Source organism: Macadamia integrifolia, chromosome 12, assembly GCF_013358625.1.
Source record: "Macadamia integrifolia cultivar HAES 741 chromosome 12, SCU_Mint_v3, whole genome shotgun sequence".
Taxonomy (NCBI): domain Eukaryota; kingdom Viridiplantae; phylum Streptophyta; class Magnoliopsida; order Proteales; family Proteaceae; genus Macadamia; species Macadamia integrifolia.
In genome coordinates this window covers 16909620-16937189 of record NC_056568.1, presented here as the reverse complement: position 1 = coordinate 16937189, position 27570 = coordinate 16909620, and the positions used below count along the sequence as shown (strand labels likewise).

At 38.0% G+C, this 27570-nt stretch overlaps 1 long non-coding RNA gene across 3 annotated transcripts; it reads left to right on the top strand.

Annotated features, from left to right (window-relative positions):
• The first annotated feature begins 2815 nt into the window (after positions 1-2815).
• LOC122057920 lies at positions 2816-27570 on the top strand. Of its 3 annotated transcripts, XR_006133650.1 has the most exons (6): positions 2819-18086; positions 19603-19686; positions 24221-24406; positions 25187-25251; positions 25339-27283; positions 27412-27570. It is a non-coding gene; the product is annotated as an uncharacterized LOC122057920 (long non-coding RNA). The 3 variants fall into 3 exon arrangements; XR_006133651.1 differs by having other exon boundaries at positions 2816-19686; positions 25180-25251; XR_006133649.1 differs by having other exon boundaries at positions 2819-19686.

Here is a 27570-nt window from a genome sequence, read left to right as displayed (position 1 = left end):
TATCGGTTTTCTTAGGTCTTTTAGTACAATCTTATCCATACTTTGATATGTTCCTTAAAGATGGTAGTCATGTAAAAATGTATTGCTTTGCTGCAGTCTTCATAGACATCAGCATCCCTTCCTTCATCACTCTCCAAATCCCCCACTTTCTGGTATATTTCATGGTGTTCTTAGCCTTGGGGCTGATTTTTCTTAAATGCGATTTTTTTCCAAGTTGGGAATGAAGCTTCACCAATAAAGATAGGAGGATAGTAGAGGGTTGTGGTATCGTTTGAGATACAAATCGATACCAAGAAAGGCTGCCTTCTCTGTGTTTCTTGTCAATCTGCTAATGCTTCTCATACGCCCCATTATTTTACGGATCACCCACATCAGATGAGTTCTTCTTCCTTTCCTTGATTTTTGTTTTGTTTTGTTTCGAGGAAATAGGGCTAGGATCATGTAGCGGACCCCATCTAGCTATGTTCTACTTCGTTACTGTTTTAAGTTGGGATATGGCTTTGTTGTTGTTATTGTTGTTTTTTTGTTTGTTTAGAGGAAATATTTTAAATAGTGGCACAATTTTTCTGAGATTTTTTTCATGAAAAGCTGAAATGGGTAGTTATGATCCTGGGATTTTTTGCCTATTTTGGTTGGGCTTCTTCATAACTATTGATTTAAGAAATTAGACAGATCACCTTTCTCTCCTTATCGTCTCTCATGTTTTTTGAATTTGGTTTTTCTTATTTGATGCCCGAATCGTTCCTCAGATTTATTCTAGATGATTCAGGCGTAGATCTTATTTCAGATTTCTGGATTGTTTTTGCTGTGGTAGGTGAATTTGGGAACCTGTTCCTCCCATCTATTATTGAAACTGATGTGGTGTTGGTGTTAACCAATCTACTGTTTGGTTTGACGTAAATAATATATGACTCATGCTTTCTTTTATTGACTTGATCTCTGATATTTTACTTGTTTGTTTGAGACATTATGAACTGCTTATGACCCTTTTCACTCTCCAATAAGGGATTTAAGAGTTTTTTCCATCTTTTTTTGGAGCGTTAAAACCAAACCTCTAACTTTGTCCTCCACCAAATTCCTTGAGAAATCAGTCACTGTTTTTATTGTGGGTTTGTTGGTTTCAAATCATTTTTTATGAAAAGAAAAATATAATTTTTTTCAAAAGATTCATTGATTTCTGACCAACTCTATGTTTTCATTTTTGTAGATTTTTTACCTTCTTAATAATGAGTAAAATAGTTCGAAGAAGAACATTTGTAGAATAGTGAAATTTTTAAAATGATGAAAATAATAGAAAAAATGTTTCAGAGTGATCATCTCACACACTTTCTTGAGGCAAAAGGTCATGATTCTTCTCCCCATGCAGTGGCTACCAATAGTACAAAATGTTCTATTAGTCACTTGTCTCACTTTCTTTTCAATGCTCTTTACCAGGTATTTTTTTACTTCCATTAGTTTTTTGTCCAAATGAGCAAGAAAAAAATAAAATTTCGTGTTTAGTTTGTAAATTGTGCCATAGGTGGCCTTTGAGTTCTTTTCCTAATGCACTTTGTCCAACAAATTTGTTTATTTTCACTGATGCATCATTGATGTTTCATATCTCCATTTCATATGAATGTATGAGTGATGAGGAAGATGGAGAGGAGATTAGGAAGCATTTTCTTAGACCATCAAATGTATACTACCAAGATGTTTCTAATATAGATTCAAGTAGTGTTAGTGTTAGGTATGATCTTTTTACAATGTCAAGTCCGGAGGTTTAAGTCCACAGGGAAGCCCTTATAGAATGACTCTCACTCCTAGATCAAGATTTTCTGTACAACAGGCACAGATGGGAAATCCTGGGTTTCAGAATGATGCTTTCCTTGGTCAAGAGACTATGTCCAATTTATAAAGGCTGAGAATAGAATGTGAGGATTTAGAAACCACTAACTATTGCTCTGATGGATTGTCCATATCCGAGGGACCGGTGTGACACGGTACAGTAGCCGTTAGATTCTCAAAATAGTGTTTTTGATTTGTTTTCCTCCTCCGGCTTATTATGAAGAGTTATTGATTACAATTTCCTTGAATATGATGAGGTATAGAAAATCAACTAAGTAATAGAAATTCATTCCTTAAGCCATAAGAAGTAATAGAAATGCACCAGCCCAAAGCATGAGTTTGTTTAAATAAGGAGAAAGTAGTTTCTTCCTCATACAGATTACCTAGAAAAAGGTTTGGCGCTGATCAAGTGTAGTGCCCCTCCCAATCTCTATGAATCAATATTAATGTTTAATTTGGTTTTCTAAGATTTTGTTTTCCTTGACTCTAAATTTGTACTTCTCAAAAAAAGATTGTAAGGACATTGCCTGATGTTGGGAAGATTTTTCTTTTTCTCTTGATTGCTAGGATATTCAAATCTGAGCATGCTGCTTGTTTTTTGGTCAAGATCTCTCTCTCTCTCTCTCTCTCTCTCTCTCTCTCTCTTGATATTATCCTTTTCTGTATTTAGATATCTTTCATGCTGTGTCCTTATTCTCACACAACTCTTAATAAATTTCTAAAATTATAAAGGGGATTTCCATCTCCTGTTCGACTGAATTTTTTATGTTTTCTGAGTTTTTGCTTCTTTTTTTGGAGAGGCAACAAGAATGAACTTGTATACATTGTTTCCGCTATTTTGGCTTTGAATTGGAGATGGGATGGAAAAAGAGGGTTGTAAAACTTTTGATCAAATAACTCATTCTAATATCCTTACCTCTGTTTTTGTTGCTCATTCAAATCTTACAAGCTTATATTTATTGAAAAGTGAAATGCTAAAAACAAAGTCAAAATGCTCTTCCTGATTATTCTATCTTTATTTCATTCATAGAAAACATATCCAATCCCAAATCCATTTATTGTTCTGGTACCCAATCGAACTAGAATAATAAAAGCTAGATACAAAGAAAATACCTTTTGCTACCAAAGCTTCTGGATTTCCATTTGGAAGATGGAGAATTTTGTATAGATGTCTCTTTATTGGACCCTTTATTATGACGTTTTTGAAGGTTTAAAAATACCATCTTGGACAACATTTAGAGAATCACTTGGAAGATGGAGAATTTTGTATAGATGTCTCTCTATTGGACCCTTTATTATGATGTTTACCACAGCAAAGTGAGAAGAGTGAATAGTTTCCATTTTCACTTTTATTACTTTTTTTTGTTATCTTATCTTTTTGTAATCACAGATGGAGAGTGGGATGTGAGAACCGAAGTGTTTTAAAGAAGCTCGATCACTCTTTCAATAGTTTATATAGAACTTCTCTGCCGCCCAGTGATACTTGACAGCTTGACGCCCATAACATAGCACAACACTCATTACCTATATTTCATGTCCTTGTAAAGCGCCACCACAAAGTAAATCTCAGACTAGCTCAAATTTAGGAAATATGGACGGAAATCATTCCATATCAATAAAGGAAATTTCTTAATATTATTTCCCTACATCTATGAACTGTTTGTCAGGCTCTCTGTCCTTGTACATGCTCATTGATGCAATCTTGTAATGCCTAATATTTGTAAGTCATATCCTCTAAAATCAACAAATTAGGTAAACTTCTAATTCTTTGACCTGATTGGTAATCCTCTTATTCATCTTTATTGAGTATTGCTCCTAATTGTGTTACCTTTAAGTTCATTTCCCATGGATTTACTTATTTTGGGCATCCAATTTCTTCAAGCATTGCATTGGAAGCAATCAAACTATACAAATATGCTTGTGCTGAATATTTTCTTACACTTTAAGTAATAAAGGTTTTGATATGGACTTGGATTTTTTTAATGAATCATATTTTTGGAGAGATATTTTATGCTTTTTAAGTTATATATAGCTCATTTATTACCTAAGTTTAGTTCATTTTTGAGGAGGTACTTTATGATTTCAAGTTATATATGGCTCATTTATTACCAAATTTTGGTTCCTTCATATCTACTTTGTTTAATGAATTTGATTATCCAGATATGGGAAAAGGCTTGATTCTTGGGACTTTTACCAGTTTGTAATGTGGACAGATCAGGTTCTTTGGCCCTTTATGTTCGTTGTTATTGTGTCATTACTTATGTTTTTCTCATTTGCATTTAAGTTTCAACCTCTTATCCAACCTGTACAAAAGGAAAAGCAAAAAAGATGAAGTGATTTAAGGTTAAAAATTTTCCCAATTTTTTTTATGTGAATAAATTATTCATTACCAAAGAGAGGAAAAAACAAAAGGGGAAAGAAAAGAAAACAAAAGAATACATAGGGCCCACCTCAAGAGGTAGGGAAGAAAGAAGTGAGGGGGAGGGTCCCAGAAAATCCTAAAGATCTAGATCACATAGGTTTCACTATCCCCTTTTTGGCCATTAGATCATCCATGAGTTAAGGGTTTTCTTGTTTTTGATGTATATAATAAGATGGTGAAGATAGAATCATTGAGTTTCCTTCCTTTAAACTTTTCCAAAAGAAAATATGGTTCACCAAAGAGCAAATCTTTCAAGTCTGAAACATCTTTCGTCAAGCCACTATTAGGACCGAGAAGAGTGGCTTCTAGGCCATCAGCTGGATTGGCCTCCTTACTTTAATTTCTCTTCCTTGCCTGCTTCATATGAGTGGCTGAATTGTTGGTGAACCAGATTGCATTTAGGCCATCAGCATGGATGAGGTTGTTAATCTGAATTGTTGCATATTGACCACAATAGAGTCATTTCTTCAGTTATTGTTGTTGCATTAGTAATATGCTATAGATTTCAGAAGCACTGGATATTCACAACTAGCAATAAATGAACTAACTTGGATATGAAGACAGAATGAAAGCTTTTATGGTCCCTTTTTTTTTTGTAATACTTGGTGGTTCAAAGCCTAGTACTCTGTGATCACACAATCACTTGGAAGCCCACTTGCAAAACAACCTCAGTTACCGGTGCTGACGTCTTCTCTGGTAAAACCGAACCCCTCTTTGTCCTTCTCACTTACAATGATAGATAGGCTCATATTCTACTTCTTTTTATCTATTTGTATTTCTTTCTCATAAAGTCTATCGTAGAATATGTTAACATGGGTTTTTATTTATTTCAATACACTCTTTTCATACTTTGATCTATTCCTTAAAGATGGTAATCATGTAAAAGTGTATTGCTTTGCCGCAGTTGTCTCCGTCGTCAGCATCCCGTCCTTCATCGCTTTCCAAATACCCTACTCCTCTGGTATATTTCATTGTGTTCTTAACTTTGGAGCAGTTTTTTTATTAAATGTGTATTCTTTTTTTTTTTTTCCGAGCAGGAAATGAAAGCTTCACTTGGAAAGATAAGAGGAAAGTAGTGGGTTGTGGTGTCTTTGAGATACGAATCTCCTCTGTGTTTCTTCTCCTTCTGCTATTGCTTCTCGTATACCGGATTACCCATATCAGATGAGTTCTTCTTTCTCTTTAATTTTTGTTTTGTTTTGTTTTGAGAAAATCTTTAAAAAGTGGTGCAATTTTTCTGAGATTTTTGTTGTGAAGAACTGAAACGGGTAGCTATGATTTTTGAATTTCTGGTGTGTCTTGGTTGGTCTGCCTCATAACTTTTGATTTAAGAAATTAGGCGGTTTACCTTTTTCTCCCTATTGTCTCCCAATTTTTTTGAATTGGGTTTTGGTCACTTGATGCCTGAATCTTTCCTCTAATTTATTCTTGACGATTCAGGGATTGATTTGCAGATCTTATTTAGAATTTTTTGCCATTGCTGTTGTTGTAGCAGTTGAATTAGAGAACCTGTTTCTTCCCATATGTTATTGAAACTGAAAGTGGATTTTTTTGTCAACCAATATACTATTCTACTATTTGATTTGATATTACAATATATGTTTCATGCTGTCTTTTGTTGACTTGATCCTTGAAATTTTACTTGTTTATTTGAGACACTAGAAGTCTAGAATTGCTTATAACCCTTTTCAGTCTCCAGTAAGGTATTTAAGAGGTTCTTCCATCATTTTTTTAGGGTTACAAAAAAACCTCTGACGTTGTCCTCCCCTAAATTCGTTGAGAAATCACTCACTGTTTTTATTGTGGGTTTGGTGGTTTTGAATACATTTTTTGGTCAAAATAAAAACTAGTCTTTCAAAAGAAATTTGTAGATTTGCGACCAACTCTTAATTTTTATTTTTCAGACTTTTTTACCATCTTGATAACAAGGAGTAAAATAGTCCTTAAAAGAAGAAGAAAATTTTTGTAGATGTTCTGATTGTTGGAGAGAGTGATTGTACGGAATGCCTGATAGTTCACTTTTAGATCCGATAGGTAAAGTTAGATCTTGGATCCCTTGGAGTGGAATTGATTTATCCAATATCTATAGGGAAGTATGGATGCCAGACAATATGATGTAAATGATTAGGTATTGTTTTTCCAATGATCGTAGTCCCAAGTACTTTCTGACGAGCTCTGATGTGATCTGATTTATAGGTAAGCATCTCTTGTAAAAATGTGAGCAAAACCAAATCCTCCTAGAGCCCAAATTTTCATTTCTCCTACCTGTTGTCCCCTCTGCTTGGTGCTTCCTCTAAGGGGGTGTAAATGTGAAACACACTTGACTGAGTTTAGCCTTTTCTATCATTGTCAAAGTTGTGGTTGTGTGTTGTGTGGGAAATGTGTGCAGGCTGTCGATGATTCTGTTGTATTAGATGGTTGGGAATATACCACCAAGGATGGGAGACGTATCAAAATACTACAAGTTTTTCTTTTAGGCTACGGTTGGGTATGAAGTTGGGGGACAATACAATAATAGAATTGATCAATCATCTGACAATACAATGTTTTCTTCCTCATACAAAAGGTCCTGTGCTAATCAAGTGTAGTGCACCCCCAAGTTCTATGAATTTACGTTGATATTTAGTGTGGCTTTCTAAGAATTTTTTTTTTCTTTTTGACCTTAAATTTGTAGTTCTCAAAAAAATATCTTAAGGACATTGCCTGATGTGGGGAAGATTTTTCTTTTTCTTTTGATAACCAGGATGTTCAAATCTGACTATAATGCTTGTTTTTTTGTCCAAATCTCTCTCTCTCTCTCTCTCTCTCTCTCTCTCTCTCTCTCTCTCTCTCTCTCTCTCTCTTTCTCTCTCTCTCGATTTTATTGCTTTCTATATTTAGATATCTTTCATGTTGTATACTTATTCTTTTGTAACTCTGAATAACTTTCTAGAATTATCCAAGGGATTTCCATCTCTAGACTGTGCAAATTCTTTTTCTTATTTGACTGAATTTTTAATGTTTTATGAGTTTAGTTTCTTTTTTTGTGTCCTGGAAACAAGAAATAAACTGTAATACATTGTTTCCATTAATTTGGCTTTGAATTGTAGATTGGATGGAAAGAGAGGGTTATAAAACTTTTAATCAAGGAACTCATTCTAATATTTTTAACTCTATTTTCCTTGCTCATTTAAATCTTACAAGCTTGTATTTATTGAACTAGAATCAGTTAGAAATAAGAAGTACCAAGGTTAGAGATGAGGGAAGAAGATAGAGGAGATGAAGGAAGAAGAAGGAGAGAAGAAGAGAGAAAGAGGAGTTACGGTGGGAGCAAAATTGTGAATGAGCTCTTGCTCATCTCACCCATATTACATTCAAATATTAGTTTAGGGAATTACATATTCCTCCCTTGGGGAGGTGAAAGAGAAATAAGGAAAATAAGAGAAATTACATGTAAGGACAACTTAAGATAAAATAGTTCCTAATGTACCCCTAACACATATTCTAACACTCCCCCTCAAGCTGGAGAATAAATATCATGCATTCCCAACTTGCATAAGAGGGTACTGAACTGGTGAGGAATGAGTCCTTTGGTGAAGATATCCACCAATTGATCACCTGTCCTCACAAAGGGTGTGCAAATGTTACCAAAATCAATCTTCTCCTTGATGAAATGCTGGTCTACTTCAATGTGCTTTGTTCTATTATGTTGTACTAGATTGTGAGCAATGCTTATTGTTGCTTTGTTGTCACAGTAGAGTCTCATAGGTCCTTTAGTGACATACCCCAACTCGAGAACCAACCGATGCAACCAAGTGAGCTCACAAACAGTATGAACCATTGCTCTGTACTCAGCCTCTGCACTGGATCTGGCTACAACCGACTGTTTCTTACTTCTCCATGTAAACAAGTTGCCACCCATGAATGTGCAATAATCAGATGTAGATCTCCTGTCATAAATGGATCCAGCCCAATCATCATCGGAATAGCCTTCAATCCTCAAGTGATTGTTCTTGGCATTCAAAATTCCTTTTCCTGGAGAGGACTTCAAGTATCTGAGGATATGGTACACAACATCCAAGTGCCCACTCTTAGGTGTATGCATAAACTGGCTCACAACTCCCACTGCATAAGAAATGTCTGTGCGAGTTAGAGATAGATAAATCAGCTTCCCCAATAGCCTCTAGTATTTCCCTGCGTCAACAAGGGAAGGGACACAATCCTCTCCTAGCTTATAATTTTGCTTAATAGGAGAACTTACTGGTTTGCATCCCAACATTCCTGTTTTCTTCAACAGATCTAGAACAAATTTTCTTTGGCATACATTGATTCCCTTCTTAGATCTTGACACTTCAATACCCAAGAAATATTTCAAGTGTCTTAGATCTTTGATCTCAAATTATTTAGCCAAATAAGCTTTCAGCCTAGTTACCTCCTCATTATCATCTCCAGTCACCACAATATCATCAACATACACAATCAATGCTGTGATGGTGCCATTACCTCTCTGGATAAATAATGTGTGATCTGCTTGACTATGGGAGTACCCATTTTTTAGAATGGCTTGTCTGAACCTCTCAAACCAAGCCTTTGGTGACTGCTTCAGACCATCTAGTGTCTTTTTTAGGAGATATACCTTCCCATCGGCTCCCAAAAAATTGAAGCCAGGAGGGGCTGCATATACACTTCCTACTATAAATCTCCATGGAGAAAGGCATTCTTCACATCTAACTGATATAGGGGCCAATCTCTGTTTGCTGCCACAGATAAAAGAACTCTTATAGAGTTATATTTGGCCATAGGAGTAAATGTCTCCTAATAGTCAATCTCATACACTTGACTGTACCCTTTGGCCACCAATCTTGCTTTGTACCTCTCAATAGCACCATCTGATTGGTACTTGACCATGTAGACCCATCTGCATCCAACTGGGATTCTCCCCCTGGGAAGGTCAACCAGTTTCTAGGTACAATTCTTCTCAAGAGCCATCATTTCCTCTGACATGGCTTGTTTCGACCTAGGGTCTGATATAGCCTCAGTAACAGTTTTAGGGATGGAAGCAGAGGAAAGAGCAGCTGTAAAAGCAACACCTGTAGGAGAGAGAGAATCATAGGAAACAAATTACACTATAGGATTAGTACAAACTCTCTTACCCTTATGAACAGAAATAGGAAGATCCAACTCCAAATGAGGGGAGGAGATGTTACCTGACTAAGGAAGAGAAAGCTCAGGATGTGGAGACAAAGAGGACTCTTGGTAGGTCTTCTTTGTCCTTCTTGTGTACACAATAACAGGAGCCTTCTCTATATAAAGTTCATCCACAGTAGCAACATCATCCACCTCTTTATGATTACCAATATCAAAGGAAAAAAGAATAAGAAGCAATGGGGTAAGAAATGGAATGGCATCAGCAGCCTTTTCACCTTCATTTCAATTCTCCCCCTTAAGAGGATGCTAATGAGGTGCAAAATAAGGGACAAACTCAAGAAAGATGACACCTTTGGAAAGAAATCACCTATGAGATGAAGGGTGATAACACTTGTAGCCTTCGGTAGTGGAAGAATACCCAAGGAAGAGGCATTTTAGAGCCTTGGGATCAAGTTTGGTGCGGGAGGATTTGTTAACATGCATATAATAAACACAACCAAACACCTTTGGAAGAAGAGTGAAAGCAGGAGATTGAGGAGTGCAATTGGGTTTTGAGACCCAAGAATATTTATAGGCATGCAATTAATGAGGAAAGTTACAGTAAGAATAACTTCAGACCAAAAAGGCACATGCATACCAAATAAAAGACTTATACCAACTTCTAACAAGTAATGGTTTTTCCTCTCAGCTACCCCATTCTATTGGGGTGTATCAACACAAGCAAGCTGGTGGATAATACTATTGTCAGTAAAAAAGTCTTGTAAACCACCATACATGTACTCCCCCCCTTTATCAGACTGGACAATTTTGATCTTGGTTTCAAACTGGGTATGGACCATTTGATAAAAATTTTTGAAGGCATCATAAATATCACTCTTATGCTTCTTCATAAGAATAGTCCAAGTACAATGAGAAAAGTCATACACAAAAGAAACAAAATAGCGATGGCCAAATAGGGAGGTGGTGGGACAAGGTCCCTAAACATTAGTATGCACAATATGAAAAGGAACGACAGATCTATTACCATAATAGAGATAAGATGAATGATAATGTTTAGCAAAAGTACATAGTTCACAATGAAATACATGAGTAGAAGAAAAAGATGTAAACAAATGAGGAAACTGTTTCCTCATAACAACAAAAGATGGATGTCCCAAACGCTGATGCCAAAGCATCATAGAGTCTGTAGAGATAGCATCACTACGACCACATGCATAGGACATGGTGTAGATAAAAAAGGTAACCGCAGCTCAAGACGGTATAGGCCTCCCTCCTCAAGTCCACTGCCAATAATCCTCTTCATCCCCAAATCCTGAAAAAGGTAATGAGAAGGAAAAAATGTGATACAACAATTTAAGGTCTTAGTTAAAGTGCTCATAGACAATAGGTTCAAGGTAAGGTTAGAGACATGAAGAACAGAAGTAAGTGAAGTGGAAAAGGTAATGGGAATATTGCCTTTATTAGAGATAGAGGAGAAAGTACCATTAGCTACTCGAACTTTATCCTTACTAGAGCAAATAGAGTAGGAGTCATAGTAATGGGACATACCGGTGATATGGTTAGTGGCATTAGACTCAATAACCTATGATGGAGCTGTGGAAGGTGCAGAGGTGGTGACATGTATAGCAGAAGCTGAGGCATCTTGTGAGGTAGACGGGCTATCAAGCTGAGACATGAACCAGTGAAGCACTGTAATATCATCCCTAGAGAAGGAGCTAGTATCTGCCTGTGAGGAGTCTCTAGTATCAGTCTCTGTCATAGTAGCATGGGTCGTAGCCCCTCCTCTGCACCCACCATGTGTGCCAGTAGATCCACCACGTATACTAGGATGGCCATGAAGAACCCAACACTTATCTCGAGTATGTTCAGGTTTCCCACAATGATCACACTATCGTCTATCCTTGTCATCTCCATGGGAGTCTTTTGACCTCGGCCGCCTCCACGCCATTCTCTGTGAGAAGTGGAGGAAGGAGCAGAGCGCTCAAGTGAAGGTGTAGAACCCATGGCACCTCTCCTGGTTTCCTCACTCAGGAGGTAGCTACACACCTCATCAAGTATAGGTAGGGGTGACTGGCCCAAAATCTATAGTCGGATCTGCTCATATTATGAATTTATCCCACCTACAAGTATCAGAGCACGCTCTTTTTCAAGAGATCTATAGACCTTAGCTTCATCATCAGGATTAGTCAAATGAAGATCTCAGTAATGGTCATACTCCTCCCAGAGTCCTATAACAGTGTTATAGTAGCAAAAAATGGACTTAGTGCCCTGCTTCATGAGGAGTTCCTGTTGAAGAAGCTGGGGACCTTCACAGAGTCACCTACCCTATCACAAGTCCTAGAGACACCATCCCAAATATCCTTAGCAGTTTCCTTCGGTATAAATCTCCTACCTATCTTAGGTTTTATGAAGAAAAGTAGCCAAGTCATGACAGTGCAGTTTGTAGTTTCTTATCTTTGGTACCCGGGGTTTGCGACAGCGGGAGCCTTGATAGCCCCAGTAATATATCCTAGCTTCCCTCTACTCTATAAGGATAGCTTCACAGAGTGTGACCAATCCAAGTAGTTAGTACTATCCAACTTCACAAAAGAAATCTGGGTGTTAGGATTGTCAAAAATAATCGAACTGGGGTTGGTACTACTTAACCCACCCGATATAGCTTCCAAAGGTTCCGTGAGATCAGACATAATGTAAGGATGTCCCTAAACAACACTCCACTGGGGAATCCAAAGCAAAGGAGAACACCAGCCCCAAAAAAGGTCTTCTTCTCGGAACTTTAAAAAATAGCAAGCTAGTACCCATAGAGACTTGAGGCAAAGCCAATAAAAAAAAACTTTAACTATGGAGAATCATCCAACAACCACATACAAGCATCGTATGAGAGGGAACATCTAGCAAACACAGCCAAAACATAATCTACCATCCATTTCAGACCATAAAATCTGAAAAAAGGAACCAGGCGATACCGGGCAGCACATGGAGAATGGAGTAGAACTCCAACAACATAAAAAATAGGGAGTGAGGCTTGGGGAGTCAAATATAGACCCCTGGGTGATCCTATTGAGCTATTCCAATCTCCCAACCTAGCATGGATGAGAGAGAAAAAAAGAATCAAACTAGGCAGGGGCGGTAATGCTGTGGATAGTTTCTTCTCTCTTTGTGAGCTCCAAACTGTCTTTGTAGCCTTTAAATCTCCCTCCAAGTGTCTTCAACCTGTTTTGACAACTCCATTAGGCTTTCTTGTATACATTTTTACATAGTATAGCCTCTAATGGAACCCTCTTTCTTTTAGGGTTCCAAGAGAGACTTAAAGAATGGAACTAGAAGGGATTGGTCGACTCTCAAACCTATGTATTGGCTCTGATACCAAGTTAGAAATAAGAAGTACCATGGTTAGAGATGAGGGAAGAAGATAGAGGAGACGAAGGAAGAAGAAGGAGAGAAGAAGAGGTAAAGAGGAGTTACGGTGGGAGCAAAATCGTGAATGAGCTCTGTTTATCTCACCCATATTACATTCAAATATTAGTTTAGGGAATTACATATTCCTCCCTTAAGGAGGTGAAACAGAAATAAAGAAACTAAGAGAAATTATATGTAAGGACAACTTAAGATAAAACAGTTCCTAATGTACCCCTAATACACTTATTCTAATAGAATCATGAATGCTAGATACAAAGAGAATGACTTTTTTCTACCAAAGCTTTTGATTTTACCTTTACTCAGAAGGGTTCTGAAGGTCCAATTGAGGGTGGGATCGGGTAAGGGTAAAGATTGTCTTTACAAGAGGAGACACAAGTCAAAATGAGCCCAAAGGTAGAAATGTTCTAGGCCTTAAGGTCAAACTTCACATTTCTTAACTTATGGACAAAGGCAATAAGGGGGAGTCGAAGGAATAGATGGGCTTGAGCCAGGTGGAGTGAACAACATATAGGAATCCTAGGTGGGAAGTCCACATATTGAAGAATTTAAAAGGTTTGGGCCCAAAGGAGACGTAGGGTTGAACATGAAGGGAGATGGGGCTGTGGTTGGAGATAGAGGGGTTGTCAAAGGAAGTGTGGGAGGAGAGGAAGTAAGAGAGCCATACCTCGCTAACTGAGACCCTACCCTATTTGCAAGCAATATGATCAGGGCCAAATCTCCTATTATACCAAGAGAATTTTAGGCAAGACCATCTAAGGTCATCAATGCCGATGTCCTAAAGACAAAAATTAAAGGAGTTCACCGAGTTAGAATCAATGGACAAGCCACCAAGCTTTTTATGGCTATATTGCACCACATTGAAGTCACCTCCCCACCCCTAGGGGGAGGAGTTTACCCCAGGAGCAAGGGATCTCAGGTTATCCCAGAGGGAGGATTTATCAAAGGAGCAGTTGAGGCCATAGATGAAGGAAAAGAAAGAGGGGCCACCATTGGGGTGGGAGATGGATAGGTGGATTAGTTGGGGTGGGAGATGGATAGGTGGATTAGTTGGGGAGAGGAGAAGACAGGGGTGAGCTGAATCTTAGAATGGTTCCAAAGGATCCAGATGTGGCCATTGGGACAAGAGGAATAGTTGGAGAGGAAGGACCATGAAGGGGCAATTAAGGAGGCGATGCGGCAGGCATTGGGTTCTAAGACTCTCATCTCAAGGAGGCAGCAAAGGATGGCTCGAGAGTCCTTGAGACAAGAACGGATTTTTGCATGCTCAGTTAGTGACTTAAGGCCCCGAACATTCCAAATGGACCAGCAATTCATGGAGGGGGAGAATGGTGGGGGCAACTAAACCTTAAAGAGGCAGCAGGGGAGGACAGGTGGGGTGCAAACTTACATTTGCACCTACAGTATTCCAGAACAGCCGGGGATGGGGGGAGGTATGGATGGCAATCGGCATGGGTAGAGGAGCGGGAAAGGAGGAGGGGGAGTCGAAGGCTTGGACATAGAAGGTTTGGTTTTTTACTTTCTGGAGCCAGAGGTTTTGGAATGAAGGATGGACTTAGTGGAGGATCCGAGGAATGGATTGGCCAAGACAGAGATGGGCTGCTTCCGAGCTCTGGAGTTCTTTGATTTTTTCTTTGGAGCAACAAATGGGGATGCACCTAGTTGCAGTGACCTAGTACCCTGATGGCTGCTCAGCTGGGCAGTGATCACAGTTGTTGTAGCAAGGGAGGTTGGAGAAGACATAGCATGGCCCTGTCATAAAGAAACTATAGCAGGGAAAGTTGCATCAACAATGGTAATGCGCAGCCGTAGGGAAGCTACAACGGGGGAAGATGTTGAAGCCATAGAATGGCCTTGCCGAATTGAAGCTACAGCATGGGTGATCACATTGTCGTAATAGGGGAAGTTGGAGAAGACGTGGCATGGCCTTGCCATAGGGAAGCTACATCAGGGGAAGTTGTAGGGGTAGTGGGAAGGCCCAGCAGTAAGGAAGCAACAGCTGGGGTAGATATTGAAGTCATGGAGTTGCCTTGTCGTAGGGGAGCTACAGAAGGGTAAGTTGTAGACGCCATGGCATGGCCCTACTGTAGGAAGCTACCGCAGGGGGAAGGTCCAAACCAGGGAGGATATTAGGATCACATGATGGGGAAGCAGACCTAGCAATAGCTTGCAGCAAGGGAACCTATAAACAACTTTAGTTACCTTTGAATCATATTATTTTTTTTTTAAGGTAATCTGACATATATATATCTTTCTTCTTTGGTGTACCCTACCCCTAAAGTTTAGACTAATCATTTTGGATGCTTTCAGTTAACTTGGGGATTTTCTTCTTGTACTTTCCTTGTTTTTTCCCCTTATTATTTTGTTCAGTTTATGAGGTGGTCATGCTTAGCTTGGTGATGTTATGGCTTCTATATTATTTCAGATTCTTAAGTTTACACATTTTAATTGAACCTAGAAGATTTATACAAGGATGAATTTTACTGAATGAATCTATGTGGCTATCCTCATCGAATGATTGACGATTCTGTTCCCACCCCCTCCTATCCCAGGAAAAAAAACTTTTGTATAATTAGTCCTGTTTGCTTTGTTTATGGAAATGGTTGCTACACTTGCACCATTCTCTGGGTTCTTCTCTACAGTATTATTAATCATACATTGCATCCGGTGATACTTACATCTTTGAACAGGGGGATCTTCCATAAGCTTAGTCAATGAATCCGTTTGCAGCATCTTAGATACCTCTCTCCAAATGAGAGGAGAAACATAAAGCATTTGAGATAATTACTAGACATCTGGAGAGTGGTAATGGAACTGCGTAGTCTTGATGTCCAGTTGAGAACCAACAAGTGACAAAACATAACAGATCCGAGGAAAAACTTCTCTTGCCTTTAACATCTATGGTATTAAAAAAAAGAAAAAAAGGAAGTATAGCTCTTGAACCCCTATTAAAAAAAATGATGTGTACTTGGTTGTGATTATGCATTTCATGGTCATTTTGAGTTCTGATTGAAATAGATCTTATTCATTACATTAATTTCTATTGATCAGTGAAATTCCAGGGAGCTTATGTGTTTCATCTGCTTGGTGGTCTTAGTTGGATTAATTTGTACAATATATGTATCCATTTGTATGCATATGACTGTTGAGTCTTATTTTTCCATTGCTGATGTCATTACATCAATGCTATAGCTGGATTAGAAAAATACGAGCAAAGATTGCTTTCACAATATATAATGCTCTAAGCAAAAATAATCAATGGCAGCTGTATATGAATAAAGATGTTATAAAGTTATTCTCTGTGGGTTCAGAATGCTAAATAAGAGAAGCACTGTTGGCTGCATTCAAAGAGATGGTCCATAACATTTGTTGGTCGATAGGAAATTTTGTATTCTAATGAGGTCCAATGACTAAGGATAAAGAAATTGAAGGGGGAGGACCAGATGAGGTGGTTGGTGTTGGTTAGTACTTAGTAGGAGATCCACCTATCCCTTTTAAGGTTCCCTTGCTAACATATAGAAGGTTGGCCAGTAGCCATCTGCACTCCTCTGTGACTTAGGGAGGTACTCTTCTACCTTTTTGATCATGTCAAGTCATTTTGTTCAATTGATGGGAAATTTTATGCTAGGATGAATGTGGTCACAGACAAAACAAAATGATTAATGAAATGCACTTCCCATCCCAATTATTCATGGATGTTAAATAAATGGAGTCGCATAAATTCCCTTGATGGTTGGCTTGATCATATGATTGAAATCTCACCCACCAGAAGACCAAAATTTGCAAACAATAAAAATTAGGAATCACTTTACCTTGATGGTTGGCTAAAAACTGAAATTTATAAAACAATACATGGGAAGGGGTTGAAGTTACTCGGAGGGCCCTGGAGGAAATAACCCAATCTTCTAGAATCAAGGTGAACTCTTGAACTGAAGCCTGTTGGTCTGGGAATCCAAAAGAGAATTTTGTCACAATATTTGAGTGCTACGAAGAGGCCATTAGAAGGGCGGAGTCGGCAAACTCTCACTATTCAAAAGGAAAAATAAAATCGAAGGGAGAAGTGAAACCAGAGAGAAAAGGGAGGGTGCATACAGCATACATGTTTGGAGTTGTGGTTTGTAGCAGTGGTCAGAGTCGCTGGAGTTGCCGGACTGCTGGAGTTGGTTGTTGTGGTTTTTGGCTCTTGCTTCTCTCCGACTCTGTCTCACAAACAGTCAAACTAATGGAAGATGGGGAAGGAGTTTGGAAAACCCATTCCCTAAATCGAAATGGTTAAAAGTTAAATTTGGGTTTTAGTGGAATTATTCAAATTTTATTCGGTTCGGCCCATCTTATTCACAATTTTTAACCGTATTCCAAAAATCCATGAATTTTACCTATTTTTATTTTAAGAATGGATTTAGACAGAAAAATTCATATAATGCGGAATAATTATATTCGCTGAATTAAATAACTAGGATCGGACACAGAAGGGCTAATCATTTTATGGTTCACATGATTCATGGTCACACAATCCAAGTGACATGACTGAAAAATAGAGAAATCATAAAGATTCTGAGATGGATCTGGCCTATCTTAGTGTCATGTTTCCTAGTAAATGAGGGTGGTCACAAAATCCAAGCAACAACTTAAGGCAATTTTCTGTTCCGGTTATAAACTTTTTTATTTAGTTGTCTTTACTGGAAATTTTATTTTTGTGGTGGTGTGAATATTTTGAAAGTCTGATCTGATCTTTTTGTTTTCCCTTTCTTTTCCTCTTTTCGTTTTATCTGGTGGTGCATATTTTCAAATTACCGATGGGGGTGTTGCCCTCAATATTTATCTCTTCTATATTTTTGTTTCTTTGCTTTAACGTCTTTCAGGTAGTCTACATATTTAATATAATGGAGTAGAATCTCCTTTTTATTGATGTTGTTTGTTGACATCCAGAATAAGTAATCAGTCTTTTTAACTTAATTCAGCCATCTTGTTTATTTCAGCCCTTAAATTGGCAGTCGTAAAAAATGTATTAAAACTGAACATATTCATTCCTATTGATAATGATTTGTTATCAACCTTATTTTCATGTATGTTTATCTGTTGTACATAGTTTAGTTCTTCTGTTTTCGAATTGAAAAATAAAAACATCATTTTCTATATCCTTGCTGATCAGTATATAAGTGTACTGTTTACTCTGTTTGTAGGTGTACCTGCATATGTTTCTCAACATCTTCCAGGCTCCTTTGATATTGGTGATGTGTTAAAGTTTTGAGTGTCCAGCTGCAAATTGCATGCCTGTGGCACTTTCCTTAACATGGTTGTATGCTGAACTTGTAGAGTTAATGGGATTCCAAATGCAAATCAATTAGCATCTCATGGGGGAAGGGAGGGTGATCCCTGCTGTACATGTGCTATTGAACCAGATGGATATACTGACCACAATATCCAAATTACCTGCTCTTATCTGGTCCTAGTTGAAGGCTCTTCTTTCCCCAAAACTACTGCTTCGTCAATAATAGTGTGGACTCTGGACTGCATTGTTGTTCATATTTTGGACTAGCCCTATAATAAAACCCATAAGAATTTGATTAATAAGTTCTTTAGCAAGATTTGAGTTCAAATTCTCTTATAAATTTATGCCTCTGTTATTAATCTAAAAATTTGACTAGTTATACATTCAGTGACTACCATTTATCATAATGTAACCACTACTAGTCCTCTAACCACACTTGTCTTAAAAATTAAAAAAAAAAATAAACAAGAAATTTAGTCCTCCCCTCTTCCTTCTCCTTGTTTTGTTTTGGAAATTCACTGAACACTTATTTATTGGTTTACTCATGCTTTTGCCTGTCAAAAGAATAGGGTTTTCATGAGTTAGCAAAAAAAAAGGGGGGGTTTCATGCAGCATTGTTTCTCTCATCTTATATTTGATATTTCTGTTAAAACATGCAATTTTCTATCAATCATGTTGATTAACTTACCACTTCTTAATTGCATGTAAGCTTGGCCTGGCCTTCAACAATAAAGACATTTTTCCCAGGCTCGAATTAGGCTGCCTGCATGTTATAAGGAGGGTGGTGGAGCTTTGCTTGAGTGGTAGTCATGTGGATTTACTCAGGAAGTTCTTATCCAAAATTGTGCGGTGTCTAGAAGTACTGGTGTGACAGAAAACAGTTAGTGGAGTTACAGATGATGCTTCACTTATAGTCATGATTTGTTACCCATAGTAATCATGTTGGAGCTAACTATGACTCATTCATTTATCCATTTCTTTAACCTTGTTATGCTTCTTATGTTCCATCAAATCTAAAACTTGCTATTGGTCTCAAAATTTACTGAGAAAGTTACACCTACAGTGGTTTCATTGAAAAAAAAATTGTGGAAATCTCTTCATATCATTAAAATAGAAGTTGCATAACTTTCCTCTATCAGTTTATTAAAAATCTCACAAATAAGAACAAATAAGTTTTTCTGTTACAAACTGTCTTGGTATCTTTTTCTTTCTCCTACATAGAACTCTGTTTTGGTATCTTGACAGTGTGAAGATTGCAAATAATTGCTGACATCTCCAAACCTTTGAAACATGGTGGCAATAATATTAGATTTTTCAACTCAAGGACCAATTTTGATTTATCAGATACTATGATATGTGTCATAAAGTTCATGAATTTCATATTTTATCAGCTAGTACATTTGAATTACCATTTTTAAAATTTTGCTAGTTTTGTTGATTGACTTTTCTTATTAAACTTTGTAAATTGCTCTGGATTTATCCCCTTAATTTTGGATTATTGTTCTGAAAATATGATTCTTATTTTCCTTTTGTCTTTTAGGCTGTTACAAAGGCTAAGTTGGGATATGATTGACTAGAGGTTAATCCTGAGGATATGATACACTTTGCCATCGAACGTCCCTAGGTAAGTGCGACTGGAAAATGGTTCTTAAGGTGGTTTTTTGTTCATCTTACTGAAATGGTGCAGCCATGAGTGGTGGAATTCATATAACCCAATTAGAAGATGAGAGTGGGATTTATATCACTGGTATGAGCAAACTACCCAATAAAAAAAAAGGGATAGAGCTATTGATGAAAAAATAGAAGAGAGAGAGGGAGTATGGACTTGTGATTAGAAAGATTTGTGGATAATTTGGGTTTATGTAGACCTTTTCAGTGTTAGAATCCAACTTCCGTTGCCTTGTTGAATTAGGACTTTAATACCTTTCCTTTTTTTGAGTAGTTATCCATGATTTGTCATGTGGGATTAGAAGTAAAAAACTTGGGACCGCAGTTGATCAAACTCCACATTCAGACCTTCAAGAAAGTCATAGACCCGGATCTTGTTCTCTTAATTCTGAAAATTGGTGACATCTGTAAGGGTGGAAGGAGTATACTCCTCATAGAAGTCTAGCTTAGTCTATTGTGTCCGCAACTCATAGTAGTATTGTGATAGAGTGAGCCCACTCTGCCTCAAATCACAAACCTTCTAGAGAAGCTCAAATACTTGAGCATCATTCCCCCTTAGGAATATATATCCTAGACACACTTCCAGATCTTCGCAGTGGAGTCAAGGAGGAGATAGCCACATGAAAGTTGTGGCAATGTGGAGTTGACAAGGAAGGCCATAACCAGAGATTTGGCACACTCTCACTTGTCAATCTTAGGACCGGTGGTCGGATGCTTCGAGGTTCTAGTGAGATACCCGTAATAGCCACGGGACTTGATGAAGATGCAGATCGAGTGTGACCACAGGTAGTTTGTGCCATCAAGCTTGATAGCATAAGGAGGAAAGGTAAAAAGAGTAGTGGTGTCTTTTCCAGTAGAAACAGACGAGCTGGTAGATATGGTTGCTACTTAAGGGGGCTATGCAAATAGAGGAGACACCAACCGGAGATAGAGAAAGCAAAAAAAAAAAAAAAACCTAGAAAAAGGCTGCAAAAACCCATAAATCAGGGAAAAAACCCTGAGAAATCATTTTTTTTTGGGATAGCTCTAAACAGAGACCTCAAACAGAAAAGTGTTTGGTACATACCACTACAAGGATAAGTTGGTATATACCACTACAAGGATAAGGAGCACCAATTGCAATAAACATTAGGATGATTAGAGCAACGAGCAGGGAAAGAGCATCCTGACAATGGAAAAATAATTTTTAGGGAAAAATAAAAAATAAAACACTAAAAACAATGTTAACAAAAGGATTTGGGTCTCTCAAATCATTGTACAAGAGAGTCTTCGAGCCCAGGGGAAGGATAGATGGAGGCTAGAAACCCTCTTGGTGGTTTAAGAAGCTGCCACCACGAGAGAGAAGCAGATGAAGAGAGATGGAGGGAGGTGCAGATGGAAGGAGGAGCTGGGAGAGAGAAACGGAAAGAGATAGAGAAGAAACCAGCCCCAACTAGAGACAACACACTAGAATAAGGAAAAATCCTAACTACAACACAGAAACCAGCCCAAACCTCAATGAAAGCACGCAACCCAAACTTTGTGTGGCCGCTTCTTGGGGTAGGGAGGGGAGTTAGAGTCACAGTGATGGTAGACAGGAAGGGTGCCATGGGAGGATGGTGGGGATCGGTGGGACAAAGATGGATGCTGATTTGGGTTGGAGATTCCAATCCAGGATTAGGATTATTGGCAGAGGAATGAAAGGGAGAAGAATAGGGGAAGGGTCAGGGGGTCCACATTTAGACCTGGGAAGCTGGATCTGAAGAGGAAGTGAGGTTGGGGGTTGGCTAAGTGGGCCAACGTAAAGGATTTGATGGGGAGATGGGCCAGGACTAAGTGAGAGTTGGGGTGGGGGCGAAGGGTTGGGGTTAGACAACTTATGAGAATAAGGTCTTTATTGATGGTAACCCCCTTTGGGTTGAACCAGTTTCAAACCTGAGTCAAATAAGGTTGTACGGTTCTCAGTTTGGTGGGCCAAGGTAGAGGATTTGATGGAGAGATGGACCACGGCTAAGTGAGAGTTGGGGCGGGGGTGAAGGGTTGGGGTTAACCAACTCATGGGAATAAGGTCTCTTCATTGATGGTGACCCCCCTTGGGCTGAACCAGTTTCAAACCTAAGTCAAATAAGGCTGCAGGGTTCTCAGTTTGGAGAATCTTTGATTGAGGTTAAAATAGGAGATCTCTTGCAAATCCAAGAAAGTAACAAAACCTTATTCGCAACACCAAGGAGAAACTCAAATCCAAACTAGGATTTGATCTATTTTTTTAAGGAGAAAAGAGGCTCGTATGGTTACATACTCATGCATCTGTAAGTGGTTTCATATAATACTTGGGGTGGGGGCGAAGGTTGGGGTTAGACAGCTCATGGGAATAAGGTCTTTATTGATGGTGACCCCCCTTTGGGCTGAACCAATTTCAAACCTGAGTCAAATAAGGCTGCAGGGTTCTCAATTTGGAGAATTCTTGATTTAGGTTAAAATAGGAGATCTCTCGCAAATCCAAGAAAGTAACAAAAGCTTATTCGCAATGCCAAAGAGGAGCACGAATCCAATCTAGGGTTTAATATATTTTTTAAAGGAGAAAAGAGGCTCGGATGCTTACATACTCTTGCATCTATGAGTGATTTCATACAATACTTGCTTTATCATTCCTTCCTTATCCCCTTCCGATTTATTGAAGTAGTGGTTTTCTAATCATCCACTTAATAAGGTTTGATCTTGTAACTTGTTCGTTCCTCAACCTCATGAGGAAAAAATTTCCCTTGGAGTTCCACTTAATAATTTCTTCATTGAAGTAGTGGTTAACTAATCATCCACTTTTCATATTGAAGTATTGGTTCATCCACTTTTCCTCCTTATTCCTAGTAAGTTATTTTTTTTCTATTTTTATTTTATATTTGTATGCACAGTTTGGGAAAGGATTATCGCTATAGAATATTGATAGCTTGTAGAATAGGTGCTGCCAATCCCTTGCAGGTTTTATCTTGTAAGAAAGATGTGAAATCTGTTAATTCTATTTTAGGGCAAGAGAATGCTACCCTGCTGGCGTAGGCACACTCCAGCGTGCAGGAGCATCTTCAGCGCAGAAGTCGCACAGTCTTTCCGCTGCTGCAGTGTCTAGGTGTAGACACACATAAATATTTAGCTTTCTTTCTTCCTATATTTTATTGGAGTAGCTTCGATTTGGGAATTACAGAGCAGATGGAATGTTTTTCTAATCGGTGATTTGCTCGGAAGACATACATTCCCGTATAATAAGTTGAGACTTGATTTCCCACATTTGATTTTATGCATGTTTGCAACCTTAAAGTAATTTAAGGCTAGGTCTCAACAAACTAAACCTAAACTTAGGCAGGATCAATGTGTCACTCCATAAAAATAAAAAAAAATGCCCCACACAAAGTTACAACAACCATAACTATATACCCTAGCTGATAGGTCACAGATTAGGATACATCTGAGAACAAAATGGTAGTATCAGAACTCAACTAATTAACCCACAATATGGTAGTTATCGAAGTTACCTATTGTACTGTACATTTTAAAAAAGCGGAAGAATTGATTTGTTCCTTAATGAATTGTTTCATTTAATTCTACACCTTCTGAATGTTTCTTGGATTGAGGACCGCAAGCCCGGTTGGGTTGGGAAATTGATAAATTTTGAATTAAGTTGAGCCTAAATTATAAGAAGAATTGGAACTAGATTCCAACCACGATTAACAAGAGTACTATTTAAATAATTATCCCTGTGGAGCTCACCAAGAAAGGTGCCAAGGTGTGATCTTATGAGCCTGTTCTCCTAGCAAAACTCAGAATAAGATCCTTCTCGAATTATCTTGTTGTACTCTCCGTGTATGAAAATGGCTCAGTTTTCATCCAGAGGTGCTTGATCTCATGGAGGATGATCTGATGGAGAAATTTGTGGTTGGTGTATCCATGGTCACCTCTCTATCATTGGAAATCTCATACCCAACTTTGGCTGCTGCACCCCATATGTTCATCATTGGCTAGAAGAATATTTTGGTTGTTGCAGTTGCAACTGAGTAATCTTCCCCACATTTATCATGGATGAGTATAGAGGAGCTCAGTAGTTGGGACTTTGTCTGATTTTACATTCAAGACTGTTTTCTTACTATATAGAGCTTAAAAGGGATGTGTATGAACATTTCCTAAATAGTGATTCTGGGGCTTTGAGACATCGTAAGTGGGTTTCTGTTGGCATGTCTGAATCAGTTAACATGTGCAACCAGAGTTCTTTAGACTGTCTGTCTTTATTGTTCCTCACCTCTAACCCCATTGGAAAGAACCCAATGACCATTCTAGGTTTGCCAATCCATTGGAATATCTGAATCTGGAGCATTCAGAGATCCTAACGACTCTCCTGACCCCCAAACCTCCTTGGAAAATATTAGAAAACACCATCCTACTTTCTCCTTCATATCTTGAACATCATGGTTTTACATTTTAGACAGATCATATCCATCTGTACTGATGCATTCTCTCATGTGTAGTTGACTGCAAATAAATTGAACTAGACCAAAAGTCTGGACAATATTTGGAGGTGATATTTCCTTGTTGCATTGTCAATAAACCACTTCATTGCTTCAAGTCATAACAAAGGTTTATGTGCATGTTGAGAATCTGGGAAACCCTTGTGTGCTTCTCTTGGACTCCTGCAGAGCTGATGTCAATTGAAGGTGAGTCCTACAAATGTTCACTACTTTTCCATTTTTTTTTTTTCTCTTTTTAGGAGGTATAAAAGTTAAAACACCCATTGCATATCTAAATGAATATGCATATATTCTTCTATCTCTCTCTTCATTGCTGGAACAGTTAGTAATTTTTCAACCTTGCCTGGCAAACATGCAAATGTACGCAGCCTTACCCCCTGCTTTGCAGGAGATGCTGTTTCCAAGTTTTGAACCTGTGACCAACATGTTGCAATAGTGAAACTTAATTGTTGCTGCTTGAATAGATACATCCTATAGTAATAGCTGGATCTCTCCACCCTTGATGATGAAGCCAAAGAGATGTAAGCAGTAGCCAAAATGATCATACCTTAGATAACTTGAATCCAATTCCTTGCAATGTCATAGGTCGTTGAGTAGTTGCATTACGGATGACAATCAATCGAAGTTGAGATTTAGTGTTCTCAAAGTGGAGGACCTAGGTCCGAACCACTTGGAGGGGGAGGGAGATGATTCAACGAATATGCTTCTAACTCTGTCTTTCTTCCTTGACGATGGAGTCTCCCCCAATAAAATCTACCAATGTTCTTGTAGATGGGACTTTTGCATTTACCGAGGTAGTGTGATCAAACATCTTGATGGTCATTCCAATATTGTCCGCAGTTGAAGAGTGACTGGATGCCTTGGTCAATTCTCAGATGCTCTTCTAAATTTTTTTTTAGTGATGCGGAGTCAATTCTTAAGTATTTAGCAATATTCCTGTTTTAATAGAACAAGGTTAGATTTCAGGGCTATGAAAAGGAGAGATTTACTGCTGCAGCAGTATTGGAGAAGGGAAGCTGATGGAACATATGGTACTAACTCTTACAGAAATTTTAAAAATCTATTTCTTATTTAACTCTCCACTGGAAACTAACCCCTTTAATTGTTTTTCATCACAGTTATTCTTCACCATTCAGTGTACCATAAATGGTGTCTACCCCAGAAAGGATATATCAGGGCCTGCCTTAAAAGTAATGTATGCTTTGAATTTGGATATTGCAAATGTTCCTTGAGTTTTTCTCCCTTTCTCTTCCTTCTGGGTGATTCATATGTTAACATAGCAAGGATTATATTTCCTTATATTATGATTTCCACTACATTGAATGTGCTCCAATTTTGGGCTGGCTAGACTGATGAATGTTATGTAATTTTTATCAGTGTAGTGTACTGCATTTGTGACTATACATCACATACATGGTACTTGTTTACAATTTGTGTAAATGCATGTATCTCTTTTTTTTTCCCAGCAAATATTGTAAATTATATGAACATCATTAGAGGTATAGTGCAAGATCAGTAGAAACAATCTAGCTTCCTGTGTTGTGTAGTGTATATGCAGCATGTTTATTGGTGGTTGGAACACCACCATTAGATGCTTTACCTGAGGCAATCTTTTAGTCAGAAGTTGGCTGATAGGTTTCTAGACACCTAAGAATTATGGTCAGAAACACAATACAAACCAGAATCACAGTGAATAAATAATGACCAGAATTCAAGAATATTTAATATCACTAGATCAGCAACTCAGATGATTGTGAAATTATGATATGAAGTTAATAAATAACAAGGAACAACTCTTCTAAAGATGGGCTCGATCCAATGGTTGGATCTCAAGAACCACCACTGTTACAGAATTAGTAACTTAAGATTCTAAAAACTACGAATGAAGATGTCTCAGAAAATAAAGAACTGAGGGAGCTAAGATTCTGGTCAACAATAGTTCCTAGGCTATCAGACAAGATATCAAATTATCAAGTGAATCCGATGGTTAAAAGTTATTAAATTTTATTTCTTAAAGTAGGATGGAGAAGGAAGAATGAAGAAGAAGATATGACTAAGCATCCCTCCCAGCCTCAACAGGAATTCCACCAGCCACTGTTGGCTTCCTGCCAACATAATACTGCATCTCACAGCAAATCTAAAGCTCTAAGGATAAAGAAAGGGCTAAAGCCAAAATCTCATTAATCAAATTTGAGTACAAGGCTGGACCCCCTTACAAACTTATACAGAAGACTCAAAACATACCCAAACACTAAAATGGAAAGGCCTAAACCAATCCTTAACTAATAAGGTAACATAAAGTGACTATGAAAGTAACTCAAAATAGGACTGGACTTATAGAATCCTAATCTAGCCTAACTAAAACATTTGATAATTAAAATAAAGAAATAAAGGTACTCAACTAATTGTGTAGTCTTATCTTCTACTCATATTTTAGGCCCATTGAAGTGGCCCATTACAATGAAAATACATTGGATCAAAGGCCCAACACATACTTGAAGCAACCAAATCTTATTCCTATTAAAATAAGCCTAGTTGGGTTTTACTTGCATCATTGACCTTGTTGATGAACATCACAGTCCACTCTTGAGATATTGTCCAACAAGAGTGCATATTTCCTATGACTGTCCAATTTAATGTTGGACGAGTGGATAGACTATTCCAACAAGCTCTAGAAGTTAGAATTAGAATACAGGGGAAAAGCCTAATCTGCAACTGAAACATGTTTGTTCTAAACTGTCTCTAACTAAACTATTTCATATCAAGATACAAGTAGATACAAATCCTACAACATTCTTATAGATTGCTAGACCTTCTTAAATTACTGAGATTACTTGTCATATATTTTGCACGAATTTTAAGTAACCGTGAGTACTTTTCATATAATTGCATCGCTTTTAAGTTATTGAGTGCACTTGTCATATATGAGATCTGCCACCTTAGCTCAGATGGTGATAGCTTTATCAAAATCTCATGAGTCCACATAAGCAAGGATGGCAACTAGCCAGCCAATGGGAAGAGTCACCGACCACTATATAAAGAAGGTTTAAACTGATTTTTAGGGTAAGACACTCAAAACACTCAAAGCTTTGCCTACTCTCCCTTCCATTTTTATTAGAATACTGAATTAGGCATCGGAGCCTTTATCTCGGGGTCACCCTTCGGGTCTGTTTCTTATCTGTGGTTTGCAGGCTCAAACTGAGTGAGAAACTTCAGCAACATAAGCACAGTGGTTGCAAGCATAGTCCTGATCATGCTCCTCCACTTCTGGCATCCACCAGTCACTCACACCGTACTCTGACCCAGAAGATACTGGATCACCAGCCATCAGCACCACGGTACCTACATCA